This window comes from Xiphophorus couchianus, chromosome 19 (assembly GCF_001444195.1).
Source record: "Xiphophorus couchianus chromosome 19, X_couchianus-1.0, whole genome shotgun sequence".
Classification (NCBI taxonomy): Eukaryota; Metazoa; Chordata; class Actinopteri; order Cyprinodontiformes; family Poeciliidae; genus Xiphophorus; species Xiphophorus couchianus.
This window is the reverse complement of record NC_040246.1, coordinates 9,755,235-9,770,512: the sequence shown is the minus strand read 5'-3', so window position 1 is coordinate 9,770,512 and position 15,278 is coordinate 9,755,235. Positions and strand designations below refer to the sequence as shown.

General features: G+C 38.4%; 1 protein-coding gene and 1 long non-coding RNA gene across 6 annotated transcripts in view; one reads left to right on the top strand and one right to left on the bottom strand.

Annotated features, from left to right (window-relative positions):
* The window catches only part of alk (ALK receptor tyrosine kinase), a 401,288-nt gene that overhangs the window by 75,121 nt on the left and 310,889 nt on the right, over nt 1–15,278 (top strand). The gene's annotated exons all lie outside the window — the stretch shown is intronic.
* Nucleotides 2,683–6,233, bottom strand: LOC114134143 (uncharacterized). Of its 4 annotated transcripts, XR_003593353.1 has the most exons (10): nt 5,994–6,233; nt 5,183–5,271; nt 4,828–4,977; nt 4,273–4,418; nt 3,794–3,923; nt 3,593–3,686; nt 3,402–3,468; nt 3,178–3,295; nt 2,852–3,062; nt 2,683–2,752 (listed from the first exon to the last, which is right to left on the bottom strand). It is a non-coding gene; the product is annotated as an uncharacterized LOC114134143 (long non-coding RNA). The 4 variants fall into 4 exon arrangements; XR_003593351.1 differs by lacking the exon at nt 3,402–3,468 and having other exon boundaries at nt 5,183–5,299; XR_003593352.1 differs by having other exon boundaries at nt 3,178–3,468.

Here is a 15,278-nt window from a genome sequence, read left to right as displayed (position 1 = left end):
CCGGTATCACACCACTAACTGCGCCACTGGACCAGTTCTAGGCTCTACGGAGTGGGGAGCAAGAATAATAACACCAGAGACTGCTGCTTTAAGTGAAAAAGGGCCGGCAATTTATGAATGCAAAACACACATATAAAATACAATACATGAAACCAAAATACCCTGCAGATTCTTAATAATGATGTAAATATAAATGGGGAGGAAAAGGGAAAAAATAAAATAAATTAAAAAAAAAGTATATCACTCTTTCTTTTTGCTCTTTAGTTAGGTTATTTTGATCAGACTAATTTGAGTTAATTAGACCGGTCTCTTTTTCCTAGGTTGCACCTATTTTAATATTTCTATTTTTTTCCTGAGTTAACTCATTTTTCTTTCTTTTACAGGTAGGGAAGTACCTTAAAACACAATGAAATCAAAATGGACCACAATTACTCAAATCACATTCAGAGACATAACATATGAAAATCAAAGTATGGCACTTTAAATTCAAGTTCAGGTCTAAATGTAAATTCAGGTACTCGGTTCAATGAAAAGTCCCAGTTGATTCAGTCCAAAAGATAATAATTCAATCAGTTTTCGGTTCTGTTCAGTTCAGCTCGAACTAGTCCCTGATATTCCTACCGCTCCAGCAGCGGATTGCCACACGCAGGAGAGTCCCTCCCTGATGCAATGGAGAAGATGAATTGAAGGTCTAGGTCTGGCTCGCCATCTTGAATCCCGTCTGTGAATGTGAACGTCGCAGACCAATCCTAGCTCCGACCGAGCTTCCAACCGGACAAAAAAACCTGACCTGTGTAACAGGCCACAAACACAATAAAACTCTTTTTAAATCCTCAAATTATACAAATAAATTCTTCTTCATAAACCCAATATATTAACCGGATAACAGTTTATGACGGAGCATTTCTTTGTAATCAGCTACGTTTTTAGCGTTAGCGCTCCGCCAAAAGAAAAAGTACAACACGATGAAAATGCAGAAAAATAAACACAAACTCACCAAAACCGATATAACTTGGTTCTCATAAAATCCCCGTCAGTTCCCGACCAGGTAAATTGTGTTTTTCTTTTTCTATAATATTGACTTTTTCTGTTAATTAATCACCGCTCTTTCTCTCCGATTCCTCCTCTGCTCTCTCCCTCAGCTCTGTGCACTGCAGCGTCATCCAGGCGCCGCGTCTGTAATGCTGGTTCCTTAAAGGAACAGCGACGTTATTTTCTGTCTACAGACTTTTAACCAACTATTTATTCCTATTTATGTCAGATTTTAACATGGGTTACATAAACATTTAATTAAATTCTAAAACAGTGCCAAATTTAACTTTATTTCACTCACTAAGCAATTGTTTTATAGCTATAATACACAGCTGAGTTTGTAAGAGTACAATGCAAAGACCAGAAATCAGTATTTGAACAGCCATTTTTATTGTTCACAGGAAACAGTATGGAACAATATAAACATTTGCATCTTCATGACTGTATGACACCTGTAAATCAAAAGCTCTGTAACAGTAAAGCTCTTCTACATAAATAACATGAGGTCCGTCTCTTGTATACAAAACTTGAAAAACACTGAAATGCTCATTCAGACACACTGTTTGCAGAGCAAATGTAACAAACAGTAAAGTCCGTGGATAACTTTTAAGTGCTTGATCAGAGAATTAGCATTTGTCTGGTACTTCTTACAAATGAAACAGAACATTGTAACTCAATACTGAAACAATCATAGCAAAACAACTATTTAACGCAGCATCCGAGCCCTCAACTCTGCAACCCTAGGATTCACTTTGGTTGTCTCAACATCTATCTCATAAATGGCGGTCTGCAGAAAGTTGTACACATTGACCAGATTATGATCATATGAAGTGCCGAACACAAAGTGAGCATTAAAAAGCTCATCAAAACAGGCAAGAGAACCTTGTGATTTACAAGGTATGGCATGTTTGTCAATCACAATGAAGTACTTGTGAATCACGCTCCTCTGAGTCCCTACTGCAAGCAGGTATGGTTGACGGCTTTCTGCGATGCCATCAAGGTGCTCCTGGATGCTGGTTCCTGTCTGTGGCAAAAACAGAATAAAACATGATTAGTCTTGGGTTTCAAAGAAGACAGGGTTCTAATAGATAAGGCAAATTACATTTCAGCATCTTTTAAATGTCACTTGAAATTAAATTTAAGACCAACTTCACAAGAAATACAAATAAATAAATATATATATAAAAAAAGGGAAAAATAGAGAATTTTGATCAACATAAATGTTCCCTTTACTGTAACCTTACCTTGACAAACTTCACAAGATGTTCACTGGCTTGTCTGGCTGAGAGTTTTCCTGGTCTCTTGCGCCCATGAGGTGACGGTGGCAGGAGGTGCACTAGGATCAAAATGGATGACATGTCAATGTCCCATCCTAGAAGAAAAAGTAAAATAAACATAAGTTACCAAAACCTCTTATTTGCAACGATGTTAATACTTCCAGAGTAAGCTTACCAAACACTGAGGGCAGGAGAAGGTGCACTTATATTGAACCAATTCATATAAAATTCTGTTACAGTAAACACTTTCTTTATAAGTCATTGCAACTTACCATTTTCCTCTTCTGTTGTGCCTTCAGCATTGTCAAGAAGGTTCTTAAGGTCATCAGACTGTGTGAGACCACGACTTTGTTTGAGGACTTTCTGCTTTCTGCAGTGGGCCACTTCTCCAGGAACTTTGCAGAGATGGCTTCCCCAAACATCAATGTAAAATCTTGCTCAACCTAGATGAAGTGAAGGTTTTAAAAATCATTTTGTTAAACTTTCTCACATCCACCTTAACTTAAACTTTGTTGGTTAAACTGAAGTGAAGATAAACATACCAATCCTCCTACGTCCAGGAATCTTGGGAAGTCCAAAAAGATACTAGATGACTTCACTGGGTCATGAATCATCTTCTGGCGATAGTTGAAAGTCTGTTTCATCTTCCTCATAACAGTTCCTTCATCAGCAGCGCAATGGCCTCAGAACACAAGCTATCTGTCATAAGGCAGTCTTCTTCTCTCAAATAGTCTCTATCAGTTGTTGGTCCCCCTAAAAAAATGATATGAATGTGAGACTCCATCTTAGGATTTAATAAATAAAGCTTGGGAACTTATTGTGCAGTTTGGTTGCAGGATGAAATGTGCACAAGTATAAATACATATACCTGTTTGGGTTCGTGACAGTCTGGGGACCTTCTTTTGTCCATTAGAAGCTTCCCTCTGGACAAACTTCAGTCTCCAAGCCAGATACCCACTTCCATCTTCTGCATTATAATAATGCTCCTAAAAGTAGGTGAATGATAAATGTTTTTAAAGCTGTGAAAGCAAAGACAACCGTGAATGCTAGTAGCTGTGATTTACAGATTTTATTTCACATTGTTTGAATTACATAGATAAAATCTCTTCACAATGTTTATGCTTCAAGCTGTAGTAGCCCAACACTGGAACGATGAACTCTACAAAGGTTTAAAAATTGGAAAGTTAAAAACAAGTGGCACAGATGCAGGGCATGCAAAAGAGAAACATTTTCAGTTCTAGTCAAACCATAGCCAAGAGGTTGAATTTCTGTTTTGAACTTACATAGCCAAATCTGCTCTTAGGATCAGCCAAGTAAGGGAACAAGGTAATAATACCCTTTGCATAGTCTTCTTTTACACATCTGGAAGGACTTGTCCTATAGAGACACAGCAAAAACTATGAGCATTGTTAAAGGTGTAAAGAACACCTTTAATAAAGGTAATTGTGAGAGGTGCATAGAAAAAATAAATAATTTCAGCATACCCATGTTCACTTGTCATATGCGCAACCAATATCTTGACCATGTCACGCCGTCTGTTAGGCTTTTTGTCCGCGCATATTCATTGATGATCCTGTCTCCTCCTGGTTTGTTCTTTAGAACATTTTCAATCATCTAAGTGATGGTAAAAATGTAACAAAATATAAATCAATACATCTCCAAAACACCTTACACTAGACAATTACAAATCCTATTTTATTTCACAAAAAAGAGATAGTATAAGAAGAGCTATAATAGTTATTAGTAGAATAGAAAGTTATGTTTAAAAAGCACAAATAAAAACTTCAAGAATTTAAATTTTTGGTGAAGTCCAGAGCCTTCTTTGGTAAGGATCTGGACTAAAATGTGTAAAGATATGCTGACGGAACAAACACAGAAAGTCCTTTTAAGAGAGTAATTTATATAATATATTCAAATTTGTAAAAACTCTATGGAAGTCTGCACCGTAATCTGCATAGCTTACGTGGGCAAGAGAGGTGTCTTCAGCTCTCTGTCTTGTTGCAGGACTGTGTTGCAATATAATGGTGTCATCGGACTCCACTTCAGTTTCTCCACTGGAACTGGTAAAGGAGCTGCTTGCTGCACAACTTAGCTGATCCATAGGATTATCTAAACATTTTATTGGTAGAGTTAACAGTAGCCAACACACTAAAATTGAGAAAATTGTTTCTCTAACCACATAATTACACTATCAAGAAACCTGATGAGCTCTTCTCACACGAAATAGTATGATACAAACACAGCTAACTCATACACATTTTTCTGTGTTCATTGTAATTAACCACTGAAACACTAGAAATAGGTGAAATTGTTGATGTTAGGATGTTTCCACATGTGTGAAATGGTACAAAGATGAACGCTTTGATGATCTCATCCTAGATTGGTGATATCAAATGGACATCAACATGTCTATACTGCTCTAGAAAGCAATTTATATCCCTATTATCCAGTCAAACCCATAAGAATGACCAAAAATAGTTCACAAAAATAAACAAATGACACTTCAAAAAAAACTTACCTTCTGAATTGAGATTTTGTGCTTCACAAATCTCTAGCACACCAAGGTTCGGACCTTTCAAAAGGAGCTCAAAAACATCCTCATCCACTTCAGTCTTTGAGTCATCAAAGACTTTTAAGTCCAAGGTTGGGATGCTGAACTTTTTTGCAGCTGTGAACATAGCAAATTATTTATTTATTATTATTTGAACATATGTAAATAAAAATTAAAATAAGACATAAAAAGTAAAATTAACTCAAACAAAATAATACATCTGAAAAGTTGGTATAAAGCACCCATTATGACACCATTCCCAAAACATTTTTGAGGAACACAATATATGAAAATGCTGGAAACTTGTTTTGTTAGGACTCACCACATTCCAAAAACGAACTGTAAGTCAGTTGGCCTTCAAAACAGATGTATTTCTGTCGATCTCTGTATTTGACACGCACAGCTTGCATCCTTCATGACATGAAAATAATATTTTTTTCTATAATCACATAAACATACTTATCAAAGTGAATAAAAAATTGAGATAAAAGGTTGAAACCATCATGAGGAAGAAGCACTAGGTGGCTAACAGCTATCCATAATGGGCTAGGCTCTTTACTTGAATTTAGCCAATTACCACAACTAAAACGGAAAAAAAAACATATCAGCTCCATACAACTCGATATAAACGGGGTTTATAGACAAAATAGTAAATCAAAAATGTTTTACTGACAACTTACACAGTTTGCATACAAAGCACAACTTTAATTCTTTTTTTTTTCAATCGTTGCTCTACGTTCAAGAAAAGTTACTAGCATAGTCCTCCCGCGCCATTTTCTGGGCGGAATACTGACTCCACATGCTAGCAGAGCTAGCTCCGATAGTACAGCTCGCTCCTCTTTTAAACTCCGTTTCTCAGCTTAAAAATAGCGGCAGCCTTGACTTGTGAAAATAAAATAATGGACGGAGAATTGTACAACACTGATGTTTTTTTCTGCTTACATTGTTGTAAACGGCTAAATTAAGTTAGCTGAAGCACACATGCTAACTAGTTAGCCAACCATGTTAATTCCTCGCTGCACCCCTCCTTCCCCCACTACCATACAGCAGCACGTCATCATAATTAGTCTTAATAATAAAAAAAGTCATAAAACCCCACGTAAAATATATCTACAACCCATTTGGGGACTTACCTGGCACACAGCTAATCGTTGCCTCCGTTTCCACTGCAGGATAACAAGATGGTGGAAGAAACGAAACTTAAGGAACTTCAGTGGGCGTGTTCTTGTTTTACTCCGATATAATTTCCTCTATTTTTTTACTCCGATTCTATTGACCAATGGAAATGATTTCACTCTTTAATGTATAAACAGGACTCTTTTAGATGAAAATGATGTTAACTCCGAAAAAATTACTCTCCTATTTTTCCTGTGTAGCAAATTGCCTCCTGATGGTCAATTTTTCCAGCTGACAAGATGCTCAAAGTTTTGTTTTGTGCTTGCAGTCTGAACTCTTTGCAGCACTTATGTTCTGACTACGTAGCAGGTCAATTGCTAAGTGAACTTGCGTTAAGCTATTTGTAGGCGTGTGAAGGTGCATTTTGTGCAAGTGGGAGGATGTGTGGGAGCACATTTTCCAGTTCTAAGTTAACTTCTTTGTTTCCTTTTTTTTTTTTTTTTACCAACAACACTAGTAGAAGGTAAAACCCCCAAGGGTTCCTCTTGAAAAAAAAAGAATTTAGACTGACCCTTTTTCTATTATGTTGCTGACAATTTTCCACAACCAGAACGCATGCTGTTCTCAAAAACCAGATACAAGCATCGTGTTTCTATTGAGAACAGATGGTATTTTGTTGTGCTGTGATGGACAAAGATTTACTGGTACTTAAACTATGCCTTCGAGAAGTATTCACAGTCTTTGTACTTTTCCACGTTATCACATTATAGCTAAAATTTAAAAAGGTTTTAGTTGGATTTTATGTGATAAAACAACACAAAATGGTGCATAATTCTAACTATACTATATAGAAGAATAGAACTGCTTTTGCTGCAAATATAGAGCTACACTTCAATTAGCTAAATCTCTCTCCTCATGAACTCCAATCAGCCTCCCAGTCCCTGAAGCAAAGTGTCACCACAGCATGATGCTGTTACCACCATCTTGTATAGTGGTGTGGTGTATTCAGGATGATATGACAGGTTAGTTTTTGGCATTTTATACCAATAACGTTTTGTTATGGTCTCTTATTACCAGTGCACCTTCTTCCACCTCTAGTTTCCCCATCCATGGCTCACAATAAAAGCTTTTTTTTTTGCCACTCTTCCAATAAAACTTGGCTTTAAGTAATGCACATCTGCTAGTCCATGTCATAACAGATGCTCTCACCTGAGCTGTGGATCTTGACTGCTTCTGATTAATGCACACCATGTCCTGTCCTACCTGCCAGTTGGACAGCCATGTTTGTAGTTAAGCGTACTCTTTCCATGTCCAAATGATGGATTAAACGAAGCTCTGTGAGACTGTTTTATAGTCTAACTGTGCTTTACAATTCTCCACAACTCTATACCAACCTACCTGGTGCGTTGTGGTGTATTCCTTGGTTTTCATTGTGTTATTTTGTTCACTAATGTTGTCTAACAAACACAACAGCCTTTCATAGTAACGATAATGCACTTCTTTGTTCTGGTCTGAGTCTTGTAAAAGTGTTTGGTTGTACAATGATAAAATGTAAACAAAAATAAATAAAAATGAAAGGGAAGTGTATACTTTTGTAGGGTACAGTCAGTGGCTGTTTTTACTGAATGCGCTTTGGGCCTGTTTTTGTGACTCCTCAGCTCCACGCTGGGAGGTAGGGACAGAAACTTACCCCCTCTCAGCAGCATCTCTGAAATTCTGATTAACCCAGGGTCAGGTTAGTCAAACATTCTCATCAGCGCTCCAAAACCTCATCAATAATTTCATAGAATGGCTTATCTCTCTAGGTTTTCTATTAGGCAAACCTTTTCCTCTGATATCTTAATCTGATTGCCAGCGTGAGGCTTGGTCCTGTTCTGCCTCCACCTGGCCTTTTGGCTCATTATATCAGCAAATGAATGCAAATGGTGATAGCTGAGACATGCTACTGCTGTTCTGTTTTGTTTGGGGTTTCTGTGTACTTTTGAAATGGATTCAACAAATTATATGTGGTCTTTCCCAGAAGATGTTTCCTGACTTTTATTAACAGCCTCTGTAGCTGTTGCAGCACTCCCCACACGTGTTATGAGACTAAGTTAGACTTAAGATTGCATGCAGAACAGAAACGGCTTCACAGTAAAGAGGGAAATGGAGAGAAAAAATTCAAGATTCACTGCGTATCACGTTCTAGCAGGCAGTCTGGTACCTTCAGAGCAACGTGGAACGATCAGACTCATAAATATTGTCTCCTGTGGGACTGATGAAAAACAAATAGCCAATTAAAATCCAGCTTGCTGCTGCTGAGTCTTCTCCTCCTCACTCCTCGCTGTCTTTGTGCTCTATCTGTCATTCACCACACAGCCTAGTTTGCTTGACTTAGGTTTCAAAATTTCCTGCTGCACAATTTCCTTAATAAACTGGAGGATCCAAGGAACCTTGTTTGCTTAAGTTGTGCCCTTATGCAAACAGTTCAATACAGCATCTCCATCCTCCATGAAGGTTTATTTAAACAAGCAGCACTCTGACATGCTCTCATCTGTTTCACTTCACAAAATTTTGACTTTCAGATTTTCTGTTGCCATCCCAGGCGAGCGGCGCCGCATTGGAACACTGACGATGGTTGAATTGGACACAAAACATGAAAAATCTGTCATCCCTGCTGTCGTTCCCTGCTTTGATAGGTGTGAAGGGAAAGCGCAGCCTGACGTGTTGCTGTCACTTGGCTCGTTGTGACGTCTTGCGCTTGTGTTGGTACCACTCCTCAAGTTCAAACGCTCAAACACGGGTAACTGCTGACATGGGATAAAAAAAAAGAGTGGCTACTTGAACATCTGGTCGGTATGAGCCGGAGTTATAAAAAACAGCGTGGCATTTGGGCATGAGTGGAAAACAAAAATCAAATCCTGTGCTCAGTCGTAACCTTGTTTTCTTTTTTCTTTTCTCTGGCTGTCTCCCCCCTGTGCTCATGCTAATTAACTGATCTGGTTGTGGCTTTTAAAACACCTATGACCTAAATGAAACATGATTTAAATCGGGAAGAAAAGTGGTGAACGAAACATCTGACATACAGCTGTATCTTAATGAAGCACAATAAAAAGTGAGCACATTTCAGTGATTCATCCATGAAACTAGCATAAATTAGTTGCACACAGGGATATACGTATTTTCAGCATTTATTTTTTTATTTGTGTTATTTAATTATGATATGGTATGACTGTGAAATGGCCAATACCAAGGTCAGCAACCTTTTCATTTCAGTTAGCCATTTTGGCCCGGTTCCTACAGAATGAAACTCTGATCATGAGTCTTTAAACCTATAAAGCCAGTCATGCTTGTAATCACCTTGTTATTGCCTTCAAAGTTTTTAATAGAAAAAATAGGCCTCTTAAAAGAAAAGAAAAAGATCATACAAACTGTACAAATACATACAACATTTATGCCATAAACTTCATTTAATTGCCAAGGAAGGTTGAACATAAAAAGTAATTGCTGAAGAAGCTGGCTATTTAAAATGCTGCATTTAAGCATTTTAACGAAAGGTTGAGTGGAAGAAAAACGTGGTAGATAAATGTGAACAGAACAAAATATAAGCAAAACCTTGGGAAAATTAAGTTAACTCGTAGTAATTTTGTGGAGATTCAAGACGAGCTGAAGGCTGTTTCTCCAGATTTCTGGGCTCTCTAAACTTTTTAATTGTTTCACAGCCTCGTCATCATCACGCCACTCTGTATTATTGTAATTATTTAAGCAAAATGAGTCCCAGGCTAAATATAAGAGCATATTATTCACAGTACATGGATATGTTTTTCTTGAAACTGATTTTTTTTTATTTTTATTGCTTTTTAGTACTATTCAAATAAAGCTTTAAGCTATACCCACCATAGAAAAATGACATCACTGTCCATGTGGTGAGTAGATAAAATACAGGAATGAAATTACATTAGAAAAATAAACTTTTTGTTTATATGTTAATCATTGTGATGGACCTTTATACCTGAAGAAACACCTTAGTTTTGTTGTTGAAGGAAAACATTTCTGCAACCAGTCTCTTCTTGGGTTTGGGAAGGGCACAAAAGCTTAATTTCCTGTCGAGATCTCTGCGCTCTGCTTTGGTGATTCTGAGATTAGGATCACGACCCCTCAAATTCTGCAGAAACATCCTCCTCCTTTCACACAAACACGTTGCATTGGCGAGGAAAGCTCAGCCTTTCAGCTTCTGTTGCTCTCTGAATAACTGAGCACAGCCCATTAAGCCCCATTGTGACGGCAAAATCAAATGAAGCTCATTGTTGTTTAGTTTTGCTCTCACTAATTGAATTGCGTGACAATTGCCTGATTTAGAAAAAAAATCCAAAAGGAAGCAATTAATATTGAAATTTGGGCAATTAAGCTTCAGTGAGGACAAATTTGACTCATGGATCAGTATTTAGACTGGCGCAGGAGGAAAACTTTATATTTTGCACTTGCTGTGTTGATGTTCCAGAACCTCCGAACTTCCAACACAGCTGCCGCCTTGACATTTTCCAGAGTAATCTAACTTTGCAAGGAAAGTGTAATAACTCCAGCTTTGTATCGATGTAGAAATCCATGAGCTGTCCTTAGTTACAGCAACTGTGGCTCTGAAATCCAGAGTATAATTGATGCGCTTTAGGTGGAGAAATTCCTCCAAATAAGTCATGTTTAATTAAATCCACACAAATTAATTTTATTCATTGTTTATGAATATAATCATTCCTAACTGGGGAATTCAAAGAGTGGGCAGCACTGTTTCTTGGGTTAAGAAATGAGAAACCGATACTGTGTTGGAAAATGATATCCACACTCAGTCTATTTACATACATTTGTGACTGTAGCTCTTGTCAGTGAAGGAGGAAACCTTCTCTCATCCTCAGTCAGTCACGGAACTAAATTATGCCAAAGCGATTCCTCCTTGCTTTGAGGCGAGAGCTCTGATTCCCTCATCACCGCCAGCCAGCGGTCCTTGCCAAATACAGCCCTCATCTGAAATACTTGCCAATCAATCATGGGTCCAAAGTTGCCCATCAGATGCATGCTGGAAGCCCACAGAGCGGATCCAGATGGTGTCAGAATTTAAAACGGCTTCCCTGATCTCCATTTTAACCACCGTGGCTCTTTCCTTCTGACCAATCTGCTTCCTAAAAGCCATGCAGTGACATTTGGCCTCAGAACCATCTGCAATGCCCCTGCTAATGTTTTATCTATAAACTGTCAGAAATGTTCCCAGATGAACGCAACTCAGAGGCACAAGTTCTAAAGCAGCCACAGTTCTGTGTGGGGGAAATCAACATCGGACACTATTAACAGAAATAAATGTTTTTCATTTTAGTGTTGTGACGGGGTCAACACTGTGAAGGCTAGCCAACTGGGTAAGGCCATCGTACAAAACCTCGGCTTTTGTGGAGCATTCCAGATCAACAGGACAGTATCTAGCAAAACTGTCCTGTAGAAGGAACGAGTTTGAACCAGCAAGTGGGTTCACTGGTGCTTTTTTTTGACTGTTTTAGTTCAATAACTTATACCGAACTTCTAAACTCGTAAATGATTCTATGGTGATTGCTATGAAAATGCTGCTTTACCAAATTCTGGGAATATTCAAAAGGAACCATTATGTAGATTTTGCATTTAAAATTAAACCGAAAGTAGCGTGATTAATTGAATCTCCTAAAGTGGAAGCATGCGCAGTTTATCACCTCAATCGGTCACAGGCAGAAAGGTGAAAATTTTCATTTTGAGTTTTAAAGATTAGAGAATTATACAATAATGGAAGCTGTTCTTTAATCCATATTTTTCAAGGACTTGTAGGACACTCTTTCAGTCTTTGCACCTTTAGACATTAAAAGGCCGTCATGATTAAAATCAGCATTTGGTGGGCATTTACAATCAACTGTAGATACTTCCAACTTTGCTGCAGTGGAAATGTGTAGACACATTTATCAACCACATATAAATACGGTTTGGCTCAAATGTTTTTAAGTCATTTGTAAAAATGTTGAAATCAATGCTGTTGTTTTTTTGTGTTTTTTTTAACTGGCAAAACTATTTCGTCTTAGAAACTTTTAAAATAAAAACAAAGCATGCTTCATAGAATAAACTAAATGTGAATGTGGGTAATCCATGTATTTAAATTTATTTAGGGAGGGTCCGAAACCCAATTTAATGCATTTTTCTGCAGATTTTTTTTTTTTTAAATACAAAAAAATGCACCTTTTTTTTGCATTTGAACAAGGCATTCATGATGAAGAGTCACACAAACTTCGAACCAGAGTGTTTAAGAAAAAATACTAATACTATCTCTTGGAGCTTAGGCCTCTGAGCATGAAACATAAACAAGCACAAACCTTGCCTTGTTCATGCAAGAGAGGAAAAAACAAAGGCTAAGATTGTTTGTTTCTCCCTGAAAGCCAGTCATTCTCAGCTATTTTCCCTTCTCCTTTTCAAAACCCTTTTAATCAGTGCGACAGGAATTAATAGTCAGACTCCGATTAGTTTGCCTACTCACATCCTCGCTGCCCCACGCAATCATTTCCTTGCCATTTCCAGCATCTCCGATGACAGATTGCTCACAGCATTTCCCATCCTCTCCTCTGCCTTCCCTCCTCCCCTCGCTCTGTCTCTTTTGGCCGCGTTTGTGTGCTCAAGCCAGGAAGTCCTCTCGGCCATGTAAAGGTTGCAGAAAATCACTCCTCAGTAAACTGCTGTAGGGATTTCTGGTTTATTTGTTTTGCAAATGTGGTGTGAGGTTTTAAGAAGTGATTGAGTTATGAGTGATTTCCTCCACTGAGCATCTTAAACTGGCCTCATTTGTTTCATTATTGGTATTAAAAGGAGTGTAAGGTGCAGAGGTATCAGTGACGGCATTCATGATGAAGAGTCACACAAACTTCGAACCAGAGTGTTTAAGAAAAAATACTAATCTCTTAACAAGCATATTCTGACAGTTGCTGCAGCAATTTTATGTTTTTCTTTCCTTCTTTCTTCTTGTTTGTTTTGGGGAAATAAATGTGGCAGCTTTGAAGGCTTTCTCAGAGCTGGGATTTGCTGCATGTTTGCCATTTCCTGCAGAGGCTCAGAGGTACAAAAACAACATCTAGATTTTTATATATCCAAAGATGAGGAAACCAAACAAAAAAAAATCAAAACGCATATTTCACAACACAGAGCAACACTTTGGGAGGAAAAAGAAAACAATACAACAGAAAATAAAGACAGCAACACTATAGAAAACTTTGAGAGAATATTTTTGTTTGGTGTTCTTGCATTGCTCGCTTTTTAAAAACATTTTTTATAATGCACTATTTGCAGGAGAGCTCTGTTTTGTATGAGACTCCTCTTGTTGCTTCAGTAAAACTCAGACTACGGGTGGCAGAGATAAAGTAAACGCATATACTGACAAATTCCTCCATGCATATGCAGCGACGGGTGTTACTAAAGCTGTGACATATTCCCCGTCTGAAGTGCAAGTCAGAAAAATCAACAGCGGGTGGATACGCTCTGCAGTCGGTCTAGTGATGAGCAAGGCCTGTTTGCGTTAGCGTGACCACACTCTGTTACACAACACTTGTCATCTGTGGAGGCCAAAGCTCCCATTAGCTGTGTTACTGGAGCCTAGGAGCACAGGTAGGGACATGCCGCTCAGTTATGCATCGGAGAAATCCACTAGAGCTCCTGTCAGGGGGACTGGAGCGTCATAGCTTAATTTGCTGTTTAATAAATCAGTCAATTAGCCAGCTTATCTCCAAATTTGCTAATGTAGACAACAATGAGCGCCCCTGCCGGATCCTGAACTGGCTTGTGCTTCCTATAACAGGGGTCATGTTAATTAAAGTGGGAAATTGCACCGGGTTCCTGCTTACTCCCATTTGTCTCGCCGTCTCTTCCTTTATGTGTGTTTTTTGTAGTCCTACCATTGACGCCTCCCTCGGCTGACGTGCAAATTGGCTCCGTCTCGATCAGCTCCCTCTTATTGTGCTCGTACCCTGCTGCTCGGTAAATTGCGCTGCTTCTCTACTAGAGAAAAAAGAAGTCGGTGGTCTGATAGGTTGCTAATGTTGCCTCATCAGGCGTCATTAATCACACCCTGAGTGCAAGAGGTGACAAGGTTTTAGCAGGATCAGTGTTCTTAAGGGTCATCGGTGTTTAGACAATAATCTGAACTGATGAATCGGACCAATTACCTGGATGGTGTTTCTATTCAAAGATCTGCTTCTGATGCTAATTCAAAGGATTTCAGAACAATATTTAAACGAAGCAGTTTAACATTTTTGATACTGTATTTTGTTTAATATGTAATTTGTTCTCAGCATCATGTCATCCACCCCTTCTTGTCAGGATCCTCCTGGTGAACTTTTCGTCCCCCTCTGCATGTAAAAGTATTTTGTGATTGGTCAGAATCTCAAGGGTGTGTTTGTTTATGTGGAAAGCAGCCCCATTTACTCAACATTCAGTCAGAAAGCAGGATAGATAGTTTTTGTTCGAGGTTGTGAGGAAGTACGTACTATTTGGTTCAAAACACCCAGCTCCCTTTCCTGAATCCCGGTCTGATGCAGCAGGCAAACGTCCCACCAATGTCTTCTGTTCTTTTTTGGGTTCCGATGAAATGGAAAATAAAATTTGACTTTCCAGCTTGTCAATCGTTCCTCCTCCTCTGTGAACTCGTGACAGTCGTTTCTCTCTGCCATGATTGCTGTGTTTACTGTTGGAAACCAAGCGCATGACAAAACACCATGATGTATCCTGCTGCAGGAAGGATTTTACAGGAGTTCAGCTCAGTGTGTCTTGTATTTCCATGACTGGAAGTAAAATCATTATGTTAAATGTACTATGAGGATTTCTGCCTTTTCACGTTTACACAAAAAACATGCCACAATGAATTTGTGGCTTACTTTTCCCCCGCTTCTACTGTTACTACACAATAGAACTGATTAAACCCATAAATAAGAAGGCATTGATTAAGCTACAAATTGCATCTTTAATGTTTAAATACACGATATAGGCACAATTGACATTTAGTGAAATATGTTTGCTATATTAAGGAAAGTTAATTTGCTGATTTTGCAACAAATCAAATATGTTGTGATGTAGGTGGGTTGACAGGACCTCCAAAGGTAGTCAGTTTAACAAATACAATCATTGTGTAACTGCTGGAACCGTCCTTATGTGCAGAACAGCTGCTGACGAAGCTCATGAGCCATTCTCATTCATGTGATCTGCTCCCTCAGTGTATTCCTCAGAATCATGCCTCTCATTATGCCAGTCATGATTGGAAGCTGAATATAATGTATGAT